This window comes from Anabrus simplex, chromosome 1, assembly GCF_040414725.1.
Source record: "Anabrus simplex isolate iqAnaSimp1 chromosome 1, ASM4041472v1, whole genome shotgun sequence".
Classification (NCBI taxonomy): Eukaryota; Metazoa; Arthropoda; class Insecta; order Orthoptera; family Tettigoniidae; genus Anabrus; species Anabrus simplex.
Window position 1 is genome coordinate 60,711,810 of NC_090265.1, and position 15,132 is coordinate 60,726,941.

Sequence of the window (15,132 nt, forward strand, 5' to 3'; positions counted from 1 at the left end):
TAAAATTCTATCTACACTGCCCTAGTACCTTAACATAACTTACATATCATGCCGTAAATAATACATGCGTCTTACTTTACATTCTACATGACTCTCGGGAAACCAGGATAGCAGCTTACATCCCCACTACTTATGTGTTTACTCCATGGTAATCACAGCATTAACATGTGGGAATGCACTTCCTTCCTCTACAGGCGTATCCATCATCTTGCTGGAAAATAATTCACTGGAACACAGAAGACTATTATTGATAACCTCTTCACTGCTTAATGCTGCGAGCCGAGATACCCTTTCTTTTACCAGATCAGCTAACACACTGATTCACATATATATAACACACTTCACTTAAAGGGTAAAAACACAGTTTTTAAAGCAGCCCACGGTTCGGTACGGAAGTTCCACGCGAATACGCGCCCGTCGCGAAATAGTGAAACAATAGCACGTTTCCACTACACTTGTTACTCAGCGGTCACTAAACACCGTCTTTATCAATTGAAAGTAAACTCTGCCAAAATTGTACTATTTCATTTGCTCAAGCACAGTAAATATTGCGACTGTACAATTTGAAGTATCAATGAAACTCAGTTACTGTTACAGGAATGATACCACGTTAATTACGATCACCAGCCACAGAGTTAATACATCCGCACTGTGCAAATCTTTACCACGGAGATACAAAGTTGGTGCATCCGCACTGCTCAAATTTCAACTACGGAATACAGAGTTAGTACAACCGTACTGCTCAAATCTTTGCTACGGACTGACGCTCTCCAGAGCTAAGGGTTACTGAGGAGGCTTCGGTACGCCAATAATGTTGGGGTTCCCGGGTGTCTGAACTAACCACCAATCAGAGAGTTCGTCATGTATGATGATACAATACTTATTGTGATATATTTACAAAACACAGCTCAAACACTAGCAAATCTCTTCCACCAATTTCTATAATACATTTCCAAATATATCTGACTTCAGAAACTGTGGAAAACCGATCTCTTACAGAAACTGACTTTATCCACAAAGCACGTTGGTCATCCTGGAATTAATATTTGGCGCGGTGTAGCCTCCAGGTTTGCCAAATCCCTAAGTTCCCATTGGCTGAAATATCTTGCTTGGTCAGCATCTAATACACGTGTCGATCCTTGCCAGCGCTTGGGTACGCTATCCTTTCTCACGGTCATACGGAAATATGAAGCAACATCCAGCGAACCACTGTCTTGCTCAACATCCGGTATCAGCTACCTTAGGGTACGATGCTTTAACATATTAAGACTGTAACTTTTCTGAATAAATTTCACATGTTTGGTCAAATAATATTCCAATTATTATTATGGGCCGGTAGGATACGGCTCAGTACTATAATATAGGCTATAAATAATTGTATTCACTCTGAGCGAAATGGTAGTTTAGGGGCAGGCCTAACATTTAATTCTCATATATTTATGTTATAATGACCCTATCGATCAATAATACCTAACTAAAGCTATACAGAATTAAATTTCCGATCATTAATGACTTACACATTTTTACCGTACCAGCTATGATAACGGAGATATTCATGCATTTCGATTTTTGTTGCTAAGTCTATATCAAACACGCGAAAATGGATGAAGAGAATTTAATAAAATCGGTATGTAAAGTATGAGAATAATGTGCTACACTCTAGGTTATAAATAATTTTTATTTACGCTGGATAAAATGGTAGTTTAGGAGTAGGTTCCTAAAATTTAATTTCTTTAAACCTATGTTATTGATCCTATCGGAAAGTACTACATAACAAATTTTACAGAGAATACAATTTCCGACCATTTATGTCTTATACAGTTTTACCGTACCGGCTATGATAATAAAATTCATGATTTTAGCTGTTTGATGCTTATTGTTTTAAGGGGCCTAATATCGAAGGTCATCGGGTCCATGAATTTGGACTTTTGTTCTTAGTCCATATCAACGCCAAGCATTGCTGACATGGAAATATTACTCGGTCGTGTTTAACGGTGATGATTTTTGTCATGATTGTCTTCAAGTGTAAAACCACGTGGTCGCCTACCCGTATCGACAAGGACAAATGTGAAGAGGATTATAAAAATGAGGAAAGATCGTGATGGGACGATCGCTTGAAGAGTAAGAGGAGAAGGATTCATGAAAAAAGGAAGGACTCCCTTTACATTAGATCAGGGCCTCTCAGAGCGCATGCGCCGGTGCATTGCGCGGTGCAAGATGCATAGGACGATTTCGCTAGGTTGACTGGAGTGCAGACCGCACCCTCACTCCTCGAGTTTGAGCAATAGCGCTGCCTTTCTCTTTCCCTACGCCTGTCTCGCTCGCTCCGCCTGTTTTCCCCTTCCTCACTCGTTCTACAGGGTCACAATCCGAGCCGAAATGAGGCAAGATTAGCCGAGTCACCCAGAGACAGAACGCTGGTCTGAACATAGCCGAGTAGGACCGATGCAAGGTGCACAGAACCTCTGCGCCTCGTTTTGCACGCGTGAGATTTTGGACGTTTGAGAGGCCCTGCATTATATGCTCTAATATCACAGAGTCGGGAGAAAACTGAATGTGAAGGACCACAATATCGAAGGGACATAAAACTGATCAACAATAATGTTACATTGACCATTGTTGTGATGTGACTGATGGGATTTTGGGTGCCACTCATCTCCGATAGATGGGATTACTGCTGCGTAACGAGTGAAACAGCATGCCTGAATATTGGCGGAAAGTAGTTAGGGAGTTAGATAACTTTGTACCTTCTATATGGCTGTCCCATCATCGACGGGTACTGCAGTTAGTTTAATCTATAGGAATAATATACGAGGGTTGGGGCAAAAGTCATGGCAACTATTTTTTCTTGAAGATACCAGTCCGGTTGGAAAACGTGACATATACAGACGAAAGGACAATGTGTTAACTACATGTGTGGACAATGAATAACACTGAAATATCGTGACAAACTAATTTATTACGGTAGTATACAGGGCAATATGGCCTTCGCGGTGCAAAAGAATGAGAACACAGTACACATAAAGTTTACATGACAAACTTGGGACTAAAGACCCTCAAAGTAGTCCCTTGCTACTGACACCACACGCTACCAACGATGTGGCAGGCGCTGAATACCATCTGCCTCAGCGTATGCCGCACCATGAGTGAATCGGGTCACCTGTTGGCGCACAGCATTAGCAATGTTCTCTCGTGTTGCAAACTGCCTACCACGTAGTGATTCCTTAACCTTTTGAATGAGATCAAAGTCACAGGGCGAAATGTCGGGAGGTACGGTGGGTGCTCCAATTTTTACCATCCCTAACGTCGCAGTAGAGCTGCCCTACACACTCTGCTTTATATGGTTTTGCATTGTCGTGCAGGATTATTGCACTGTCCACAAGATCCAGACGTTTCTCCCGAACGCCACGTCGTACCTGTCGCACCAGGAAGTCCCTGTAGTACTGTGTGGCCACTGTTCTGCCATGTGAAACAAAGTAGCAAACAATAACACCCCTGACGTCATACGCGACGAACACCATTCATTTGACTGGGGAAGGATTCTAACGGACCTTCCGCCTCCTTGGTGATCCAGCATGTCGCCAATCAATCAATCAATCAATCAATCAATCAATCAATCAATCAATACTGATCTGCATTTAGGGCAGTCGCCCAGGTGGCAGATTTCCTATCTGTTGCTTTCCTAGCCTTTTCCGAAATGATTTCAAAGAAATTGGAAATTTATTGAACATCTCCCTTGGTAAGTTATTCCAATCCCTAAATCCCCTTCCTATAAATGAATATTTGCCCCAGTTTGTCCTCTTGAATTCCAACTCCACTCCACTCCGCGGACTGGCTGGTTCGTATGCTCTGGCCCAAAATTCATTGATGGCGATTATTCGTGACAAGAACTGATCGCCGTCCTGTTGCCACCGTACAAGGTGGTCGGAGCATATTGCATAATGCACCCACCTTTGAACTTTTGTCAGTACATGCGGTACTCACCGCATTATTCCCAAGGGCTTTCATTAATTCACTGTGACATTCCATCGCATTTCTCCTTCGGAGAACGGCTATTTTGATGTAAGCGCGCTGCTCAACACTGGTTACTTCCATCTCGCACGACACTCACCAACTGATTGATTTCACAGCCCTCGCTGCGCTACGGCCAGCTATCACAGAGCCATCTGTTGTTTTACATACACAGTATGCCTGCAGAACTTCCACACCACACATATGCCTTTGTATCCGTTGACATATCTACAAGGAAAAAAAAAAAAAAAAAAAAATAGTTGCAATGACTTTCGCCCCAATCCTCGTATGGTTACTAATACAGCATTGTAATTTGGACAGCCTGATGTTACAAAGCATCTGCAGGTTATGTGATAGGTTACGTGTACCGCTGAACTATTATGATGTGTCTAATGTACTTAGAAGTTTATTATTTAATTATGATTAATACTGAATGAAAATCCACAGCCTGTTTCAAGTCATTTGACCGGGTAAGGAATGGCATGAATTCAGCCCACATCTAGCGGCAAGGTTAGGAATTTTGCCGGCTGCCGAAGCCCGTCGCACTTCTCTGGGACAATAATTAATGCATAACAGATGAAATAAAATAATATTGGAGAGTGTTGCTGGAATGGAATATGAAAGGGAAAACGGAGTACTCGGAGAAAAACCTGTCCCGCCTCCGCTTTGTCCAGCACAAATCTCACATGGATTAACCGGGATTTGAACCTCGAAACCCAGCGGCGAGTGACCGGCGCGCTGCCGCCTGAGCCACGGAGTCTCTTTTGTTGAGTATTATAAGAAGAAATCTGTTAGGATACCTCAAATACTATCACCGAGCTCGATAGCCGCAGTCGCTTAAGCGCAGCCGGTATCCAGTAATCGGGAGATAGTGGGTTCGAATCCCACTGTCGGCAGTACTGAAGATGGTTTTCCGTGGTTTCCCATTTTCACATCAGGCAAATGCTGAGGCTGTACCTTAATTAAGGCCACGGCCGCTTCCTTCCCATTCTCAGACCATTCCTATCCCATCGTCGCCTTGTCTGTGCGACGTAAAGAAAATAGCAAATACTATCTGCTTACTAAGCTTTCTATCATTCACATCTATAGTATACAACAATAAGGTGGGGGGATTCGACGGGGCTCAGGATGCCTTTATATGGAAAAAGAAAGCAATCAGGTGCACACAGGGAATTACTGACAAGCAATCATGTAGGGTCATTTTCTAAGAAATGGGAATAATGACTCTTTTTCTTTGCTATTGCCTTTACGTCGCACCGACACAGATATGTTATGGCGACGATGTGACAGCAAAGGGCTAGGACTGGGAAGGAAGCGGCCGTGGCCTTAATTAAGGTACAGCTCCAGCATTTGCCTGGTGTGAAAATGGGAAACCACGGAAAACCATCTTCATGGCTGCCGATAGTGGGGTTCGAACCTACTATCTCCCGAATACTGGATACTGGCCGCACTTAAGCGACTGCAGCTGTCGATATCGGTAATGACTCTTCCCTCAATGACCAATTGATAAAGGAAACCTGATTAATCACCCAATACGGAAGGAGGTACATCAACATAATACAAGAATAAGAAAAGCAATAGACTCTCCTCATGTGGGATTAAAGAAAACGCAAAAATATCATAACTACACAGGAATGATACTCTTTAATAAGCTCCCATTGGAATTAAGAGATATGTCTGTTGAATCCTTTCAAAAGACTCTAAAAAGCTGGCTGATGGGAAACAGCATTTTCAGCATACCGGAATTTGAAGAAAAGTTGGTGCAAATCCATGCAAAATTAGTAAAGATGTGTAAATATGTAGATATCGTATATTGCTTGTTGATATATCATAAAATAGTACAGTATATATTACTGTACAAGGGAGTTAACGATGTTTAATAGTACAGTATAGTAGTATGTTTAGTCTTCTTCTTTATCTGTTTACCCTCCAGGGTCGGTTTTTCCCTCGGACTCAGCGAAAGATTCCACCTCTACCACCTCAAGGGCAGTGTCCTGGAGCTTCAGACTCTGGGTCGGGGGATACAACTGGGGAGGATGACCAGTACCTCACCCAGACGGCGTCACTTGCTATGCTGAACAGGGGCCTTGAGGGGGGTTGGGACGATTGGAAGGGATAGACAAAGAGGAAGGAAGGAAGCGGCCGTGGCCTTAAGTTAGGTACCATCCTGGCATTTGCCTGGAGGAGAATTGGAAAACCACGGAAAACCACTTACAGGTTGGCTGAGGTGGGAATTGAACCCACCTCTACTCAGTTGACCTCCCGAGGCTGAGTGGACCCCGTTCCAGCGCTCGTACCACTTTTCAATTTCGTGCAGAGCCGGGAATCGAACCCGAGCCTCCGGGGGTGGCAGCTAATTACACTAACCACTACACCACAGAGGCGGACATATGTTAAGACACGATTTTTAAGAGCATATTTTTTATGGTTTGTTGGACTTTTGTCTATTAGAGTATACGTTGAACCCATTCAAGTCACATTGACTGTGGAATCAGACCTAATTTGCCCGCCCGTAGTTTGAGTGTACCTGTCACACAAAAACACAAATCAAATAAAAACTAATGCAGATAATTCACTCAAATTTCGCATTCATGCCATTGAAGGTTATGACTTGCCCATTATTTATTCCTTGAGTGACTGCTGGCTGTGGTACAAATGTTTCGTTTTAATCATTTAAAAAAGAGCGGACCTGTGTACTCTAAAATCACAGCAATTTCGGATGGTGGGTAGACTATACATTTTTCGTAAGTTTTCTGAAACACCACTATATCCATGAAATGTGTATATATATATATATATATATATATATATATATATACACAGGGTGTTAGGGGTATACGTGCAGATATTAAGCTAGACGGCAAAGAAAAATACATCTCATAATATAAGCTATGTACTTTTTACCTTGTCCTATTAGTTTGCCCATAACTGAGCCAAATATTTCAGGACCGAATGTGTTTTGAACGGCCGTAGCAGGATATGCCGGTTACGTCATTCTCTCCACGCGTAGTGGAAGTACAGTAGCAGAGTACAGGGCTTGTTGAACCGGTTTCTTATCGCAGGCCAACACATGTTGTTGTGCACTTCCCCTAAAGGCTTGGCAAGTAGAAGAGGATGACTCACGTGCCAGGCCACTTGCTGTACTCGAAAACCGGTCTAGGGTACTCTGTGTGAAATGTACACAGAATCCTTACAGTGACCTCGAAGATCCGTACCAGCACATACGTGCGAATCAAGTATTGTGTAGTTGTGTGTGATTTATAAGACGTCAATGGCATTACTCAGTGATCCAAGCTGACAAAATGAAAGGAAATAGTTAATAAGTAAATGAAAAATGGGCGCAACATTTATGTGCTGTTATTGCGACAGTCTACGATGAATTTCTGACAATAGACAATGCGAGTTGTCTATGCTTATTCATAAACTTTTCAGGTCAATGAAAGGACGGTGGACACTGAAAGAAAGGGCTGTAAGTATTCAGTGAAATTGTTATTAATGAGACAAATTTCAAAAACCGTAGTTGCAACCATGCGTGAACATTGCTCGAAGGAAAAATAGCTACTGTGGATTTTTTTTTTGGTAGTTGCTTTACGTCGCACCGACAGAGGTAGGTCTTATGGCAACGATGGGACAGGAAAGGGCTAGGAGTGGGAAGGAAGCGGTCGTGGCCTTAATTAAGATACAGCCCGAGCATTTGCCTGGTGTGAAAATGGGAAACCACGGAAAACCATCTTCAGGGCCGCCGACAGTGAGGTTCGAACCTGCTATCTCCCGAATACTAGATACTGGCCGCACTTAAGCGACTGCAGCTATCGAGCTCTGTCTACTGTGGAATTGCCGCCGGGCATTTCTAATAGAAGGCTTATTCTTCTTTTTCCTAATCTGTTTAAGCCCCAGGGTTAGTTTTCCCTCGGACTCACCGAGGGATCCCACCTCTACGGCCTCAAGGGCAGTGTCCTGGAGCGTGAGACATTGGGTCGGGGATACAACTGGGGAGAATGACCAGTACCTCGCCCAGGCGGCCTCACCTTGTATGCTGAACAGGGGACTTGCGGGGGAATGGGGAGATTGGAAGGGATAGACAAGGAAGAGGGAAGGAAGCGGTCGTGGCCTTAAGTTACGTACCATCCCGGCATTTGCCTGGAGAAGTGGGAAACTACGAGAAACCACATTCAGGATGGCTGAGGTTGGAATCGAACCACCTCTACTCATTTGACCTCCTAAGGATTAGTGGACCCCGTTCCAGCCCTCGTACCACTCTTCAAATTTCGTGGCGGAGCTGAGAATGGAATACGGGCCTTCGGGGGATGGCAGCTAATCACACTAACCACTATACCACAGAGGTGGACAGAAGGCTAATTACTGGACAGTAAGTGCCGATAGGTAATGTAACGGACCCGTTTAATTAAAACTTCCGTAATAATAATGTTACTACTACTAATATCTTTACGTTCCACTAACTAATTTTCACGGTTTTCGGAGACACTGAAGTGCCAGCACCTTCAAATACCACCGAACTGAGCCGCCATCGAACCTGCCAAGGTGGGATCAGAAGACCAGCGCCCTATCGTCCGAGCTACTTAGACCGGCATTGGAGGAGTAAGTTGATCGTGCGGTTAGGAGCGCGCAGCTGTGAGCTTGTATTCTGGTGATAGTGGGTTCGAACTTCACTGTCGGCAGGCGGGAAGATGGTTTTCCGTAGTTTCCCATTTTCACATCAGGAAAATGCTGGGACTGCACCTTTATCAGACTTCGAACGCTTCCTTCCCACTCGTATCCCTTTTCTCTCCCATCGTCGCCGTAAGACCTACTTGTGACGGTGCGACGTAAAACAATTTGTAAGTACATGCTTCGGTAATTTCGGAGACATGTCTGCAATTATAATATTAATAATAATTCGGACCTGTTAAAAGTTCACTATTTTCTCTAGTGTTTTCTGACAGATTACGAGCTCCGAAGTTTGAGTGGGGCGATTAACTTTTATTTTCATAATAGTTAGTAATAATAGACAAACACAGTTTTTATAATATTGTTAGTGGCTTTTCGATGGATGCAAGCTGACGGCTGCGCGATCCTAATCGCACGGCTAACTCACCCAGTAATAATAATAATAATAATAATAATAATAATAATAATAATAATAAGAAGAAGAAGAAGAAGAAGGAGAAGAAATCTTTAGGTGCCAATGGAGACGCGGTGTCGGAATTTTTCCCACAGTATTCTTTAACGTGCCTCTAAATCTACCGATCAGAAGCGGACGTATTTGAACACCTTCACATACCAGCGGACTGAGCCAGGATCGAGCCTGCTAAGTTCATGAAACCAGTGCTTGAACCATCTGAGCCACTCAGCCTGATACGTTTAATAGGCACTGCAAAATCAGCAGTAAGCTAGAAGGCTTTCATTTACATTTAAACATGTTCTCTTCGGGTGGAAGCACGAAAGGAAGGTACGTTTAATTAATTTATTTTCATAACATGTCCCTTACTAGTATGAAGTAAAACGTTTGATGTGTTTTGACATTTCAATTCCAATACTACTCACTTGGAAAACCTATCCCATGCATTCTTTCGTTGACGTAATAAACTTTGTTTACGTACACGTCAACACGGGATGTTTCTGCATACGGCGAGTTGGACTCCCAAAAGACCATGATATTGAAATCGCACTGTGGGAGAATATTCCACGTAAGCAGTTCCACAAAAGCACTAGACTTGTCAGGGGATGTGGCTGGACGGGTTTCCCGCCCCTACATGAAACCGGTCTGTCTGACCTTGACCTGAATAACAGCTGTCAGAGGTGCGAATTATCGTCCGTACTAGTACGCGAGTTACTTCGTAGTAGTAGTAGCACCAGTAGTAGTATTTGAATAATGCCAGTGTATGAATAACACGAATACCATGATATGCTGCTAGTGTATCTTGTGGCAGAACAGAACACGGGTCGCCCTTCATGAATCTATCGGGAAAGGCTTCGAGCAATTTATATTTTGTTTCTTATTCAATACGAGTTAAAACAGAGAACACTTTGCGTTTTTAAGGGCCGATGACATTAAGACAGCAATCATCATCATCATCATCATCATCATCATCATCATCATCATCATCATCATCATCATCACGTATAAATATTCAATAATTGCTTTATATTCATCATTACTGAAATAGGAACTATAAGTTAACATTTAACTTAAGAAGGTTGCCCAGAGTGTTTTGTTAATTTACAAAAGAAAGTTTAAAATTTCTTTTAGTGTAAGGCAATCTGTATGTTTTTGTTTTCTAAACTGTTGTTCTGTACTGTAATGTTTAACATAGGAACATTTTTTTGTTCACAGGCGTTTTCGTGTACGTTCGTAAATCCGTACTTTTCTATTCGAGATAGTCTTGTTACCGTCCACCTGGAATTACGGAGCCCGTACTGTATGTTAGTTCATTATTTTTCTACAACAGAGTATTACTAATGCGACTGTAGTTCCTACGACCTACAGGTATACTGCATTCTACCGACATCATCTTAACACGCAGTAGCGTAATCTGCTGCGATTTACCGAGATCGATAGCTGCAGTCACTAAAGTCTGGCTCTATGGCTAAATGGTTAGCGTGCTGGCCTTTGGTCACAGGGGTCCCGGGTTCGATTCCCGGGAGCGTCGGGAATTTAACCTTAATTGGTTAATATTGCTGGCACGGGAACTGGGTGTATGTGCCATCTTCATCATTATTTCATCCTCATCACGACGCGCAGGTCGTTGATACAGGTGCTTATGTACCACAATATCACCGGCTTTCAGGCCGGCCCCATGGCTAAATGGTTAACGTGCTGGTCCTTGATCACAGGGGTCCCGGGTTCGATACGCAGCAGGGTCGCGAATTTTAACCATCATAGATTAATTTTGCCGGCACGGGGGCTGGGTGTGTGTGTTGTCTTCATCATAATTTCATCCTCATTACGACACGCAGGTCGCCTACGGGTGTCAAATCGAAAGACCTGCTTCTGGCGAGCGGAACTTGTCCTCGGACACTCCCGGCACTAAAAGCCATACGACATTTCATTTCAGTGTGGCCAATATCCATTATTCGTGAGATAGTGTGTTCGAACCCCACCCTCGGCAGCCCAGAAGATGGTTTTCCGTGGTTTCCCATTTTCACACCAGGAAAATGCTGGGGCTGTACCTTAATTAATGCCACGGCCGCTTCCTTCACTGTCCTATCCCTTTCCAGTCCCATCGTCGCCATAAGGCCTATCTGTGTAGGTACGACGTAAAGCCAATAGCTGCTGCGATTTGTTATTAGCACCATCATAGTAAAATGTAATATAGTTGTGGCGGAATCTTCTTAGATACGTTCGACATGTGTGGATTGTGTATAATTTGATAACTCATCTGTACTCATGAAAGCGACCGTCGGCCTGGCGTTCAGATTAATAGCTACATGTCTCTAACGTGTAACCTTGTTTATGTTTCCTAGATTTGTTGATGTGCATGTTTGATGTTTATACACAATACGAGATTACAGTTGACTCATCCCCACAAGCTTGACCTGGTTCTCGTCTTACGCATAGTAATCTGTAGGTAACTACTGCAACCAATGCTAACTCACGTGACATACATTTCATCTTGTTTCCTTTTAAACCACGCATATTTTACTATTTTCTTCCACGTATTTGAGCTTTTAATAACCTAATAATAATAATAATATTAATAATAATAATAATGTTAAGACCGAGCTCGATAGCTGCATTCGCTTAAGTGCGGCCAGTGTCCAGTATTCGGGAGATAGTAGGTTCGAACCCCACTGTCGGCAGCCCTGAAAATGGTTTTCCGTGGTTTCCCATTTTCACACCAGGCAAATGCTGGGGCTGTACCTTAATTAAGGCCACGGCCGCTTCCTTCCCACTCCTAGCCCTTCCCTGTCCCATCGTCGCCATAAGACCTATCTGTGTCGGTGTGACGTAAAGCAACTAGCAAAAAATCTACACCGAGCTCGATAGCTGCAGTCGCTTAAGTTCGGCCAGTATCCAGTAATCGGGAGACAGTGGGTTCGAGCACCACTGTCGGCAGCCCTGAAGATGGTTTTCGTGGTTTCCCATTTTCACACCAGGCAAATGCCGGGGCTGTACCTTAATTAAGGCCACGGCCGCTTCCTTCAACTTTCTAGGCCTTTCCTCTTCCATCGTCGCCATAAGACCTATCTGTGTCGGTGCGACGTAAAGCAAAATAGCAAATCAAACTACCGGTACTTCTACGGATTTCTGAGGCGCTGAGGTGCCCGAATTTAGTCCCGCACGAGTTCTTTTTATGTACCAACAAATCTGCCGACACGAGGCTGACGTACAGTATTTGAGCACCTTCAAATACCACCGGACTGGGGCAGGTTCGAACTTGTGAATTTGGAGCCAAAAGGCCTGCACCTCAACCGTCTGAGCCACTCAGCCCGGAAGGAGGCACGAAATGTAGGTACGTTTAATTTATTTAGTTGTATAACATGTCCATTATTCCTTCGAAAATAAACGTTCGATGTGTTTCGATAATTCAATTCCGATGCTACTCATTTGGGCATCCCATGACTGCTTTCGTTGGCGTAAGGAACTCCCATCTTTCTTCTACCTTTACGCAATGCACAACGGGGATCGTACCGTATTTCACGTCCCGGCGCGCCTATCCCAACCAATAATTATATCACACGCTCGTACAGGTCCCGCACCGATACAGGTTTTCAGGTCATTTCCATACTCACTAGACCACGGGGCTGATGACCACAGATGTCCCAATTCCCTAAAGGACATAACAGCAAATGAACCAGTATTAACGCTGAGAATTCGTTACATCTTCAGGGTCCGAAACCGATGACCAGGGTTGTCTGAAGCCCTTAAGACGGAAACTAAATACTGACAACAACGAAACCAGTCTGGTGAGAATGTAACGTAATATGGCATACACTACTGTAGTAGCCACCTTCAGCTGTTATCGTAGCTCAGTTGCTCTTAAACATAAAACCAGTTTGACAAGTATGTTACGTAACATCTCTTGCATTACATAGATAGCGTTCTACTGTTACGGTAGTACATGTGCACGTAAACATAAACAGAAACCAGTTTGGCACGAATGGCGCGTGACTCGCCTGTTCTCAAAGGGAAGCTATTCATTCACAAGAACAAGGCATACTACCTATTCTGAAAACATCGTATCTCTTTGCTCTCGAAAATAACTTCGGAGGATTACTAAAAGTTTGATATATAGTGGTTCGTCACATCGTTCTCTATTGCTAGAAGAAATATCTGCAGGTATATACCTAACACCCTGTATATATAGATGTGTGTGTGTGTGTGTACATTATGTGATCAAAAGTATCCGGACACCTGGCTGAACATGACGTACAAGTTCTTGGCGCCCTCCATCGGTAATGCTGGAATTCAATACGGTGTTGGCCCACCCTTAGCCTTCCACTCTCGCAGGCATACGTTCAATCAGGGGCTAAAAGTTTGCTTGGGAAATGGCAGCCCATTCTTCACGGAGTGCTGCACTGAGGAGAGGTAGCGATGTCGGTCGGTGAGGCGTGGCACGAAGTCGGCGTTCTAAAACATTCCAAAGGTGTTCTGTAAGATTCAGGTCGGGACTCTGTGCAGGTCAGCCCATTACAGGGACGTTATTGTCCTGTAACCATTCCGCCACAGGCAGTGCATTATGAACAGGTGCTCGATCGTGTTGAAAGATGCAATCACCATCCCCGAAGTGCTCTTCAACAGTGGGAAGCAAGTAGGTGCTTAAAACATCAATGTAGGCCTGTGCTGTAATAGTGCCGTGCAAAACAACAAGGGGTGCAAGCCCCCTCCATGAAAAGCACGACCGCACCATAACACCACCGCCTCCGAATTTAACTGTTGGCACTACACACGCTTCTCCGGGCATTCGCTATACCCACACCCTGCAATCGGATCGCCACATTGTGTACCGTGAATCATTACTCCACACAACGTTTTTCCACTGTTCAATCGTCCAATGTTTATGCTCCTTACACCAAGCGAGGCGTCGTTTGGCATTGACCTGCGCAATGTGTGGCTTATGGGCAGCCGCTCGACCATGAAATCCAAGGATTCTCACCTTCCGCCGAACTGTCATACTACTTGAAATGGATCCTGATGCAGTTTGGAATTCCTGTGTGATGGACTGGATAGATGCCTGCCTATAACACTTGACGACCCTCTTCAACTGTCGGCGGTCTCTGTCAGTCAACAGACGAGGTCAGCCTGAACGCTTTCGTGCTGCACGTGTCCCTTCACGTTTCCACTTCACTATCACATCAGAAACAGTGGATCTAGGGATGTTTGTATGTATGTTCAGTCCGTCAGCGATGCCGCTGGTGGGATCCTCAACAGCTCTGCCATTAGCTGTCATAGATGGCCTAGGCTTCACTGAAGAGGCGTACTAGGGAAACGAGGAGTGAGGTAGTTTCCCGTTGCTTTCTTCACCAAGCCAGAGTTGCTATTAGATATCAGTCTACCAAGCCCACTGAAATGCATATACCAACCGACCCTAGGAGCAACTTTTTTACACCGTTCATAGCAGGGACTGGCTGCATAAGGATTGGCATTACTAGCATCGCTCATACGTCAGTCACTTTCATGTTGTCAAAGCCAAGGATAAGACAGAGACAGATCTATGAAAGTAACAAAATTGCTCTAGCCTATACCTATACTGTGAACACTAGGTCCTGCCAGCAAAGTCATTAGGGATGTTTAGGAGTGTAGAAATCTCGCGTACAGACTTCTGACACAAGTGACACCCAATCACCTGACCACGTTTGAATTCCGTGAGTTCCACGGTGCGCCCCATTCTGCTCTCTCACGATGTCTACTGACTACTGAGGTCGCTGATATGGAGTACCTGGCAGTAGGTGGCAGCACAATGCACCTAAGGTGAAACACGTATATTTTTGGGGGTGTCCGGATACTATTGATCACATAGTGTATATGTATCAAGATTATTGTCTTTTTCCTCCAATTTCCAAACACTACGGTTCTTTTGTGTCACCGGCCGCGCGCGTCCAGGAAAACCTGGCGCGGCACATTCACTCCCACTTTCTTCAATATTCTGCTCTCTTCAGTAACATTCACTGTTGCTATCA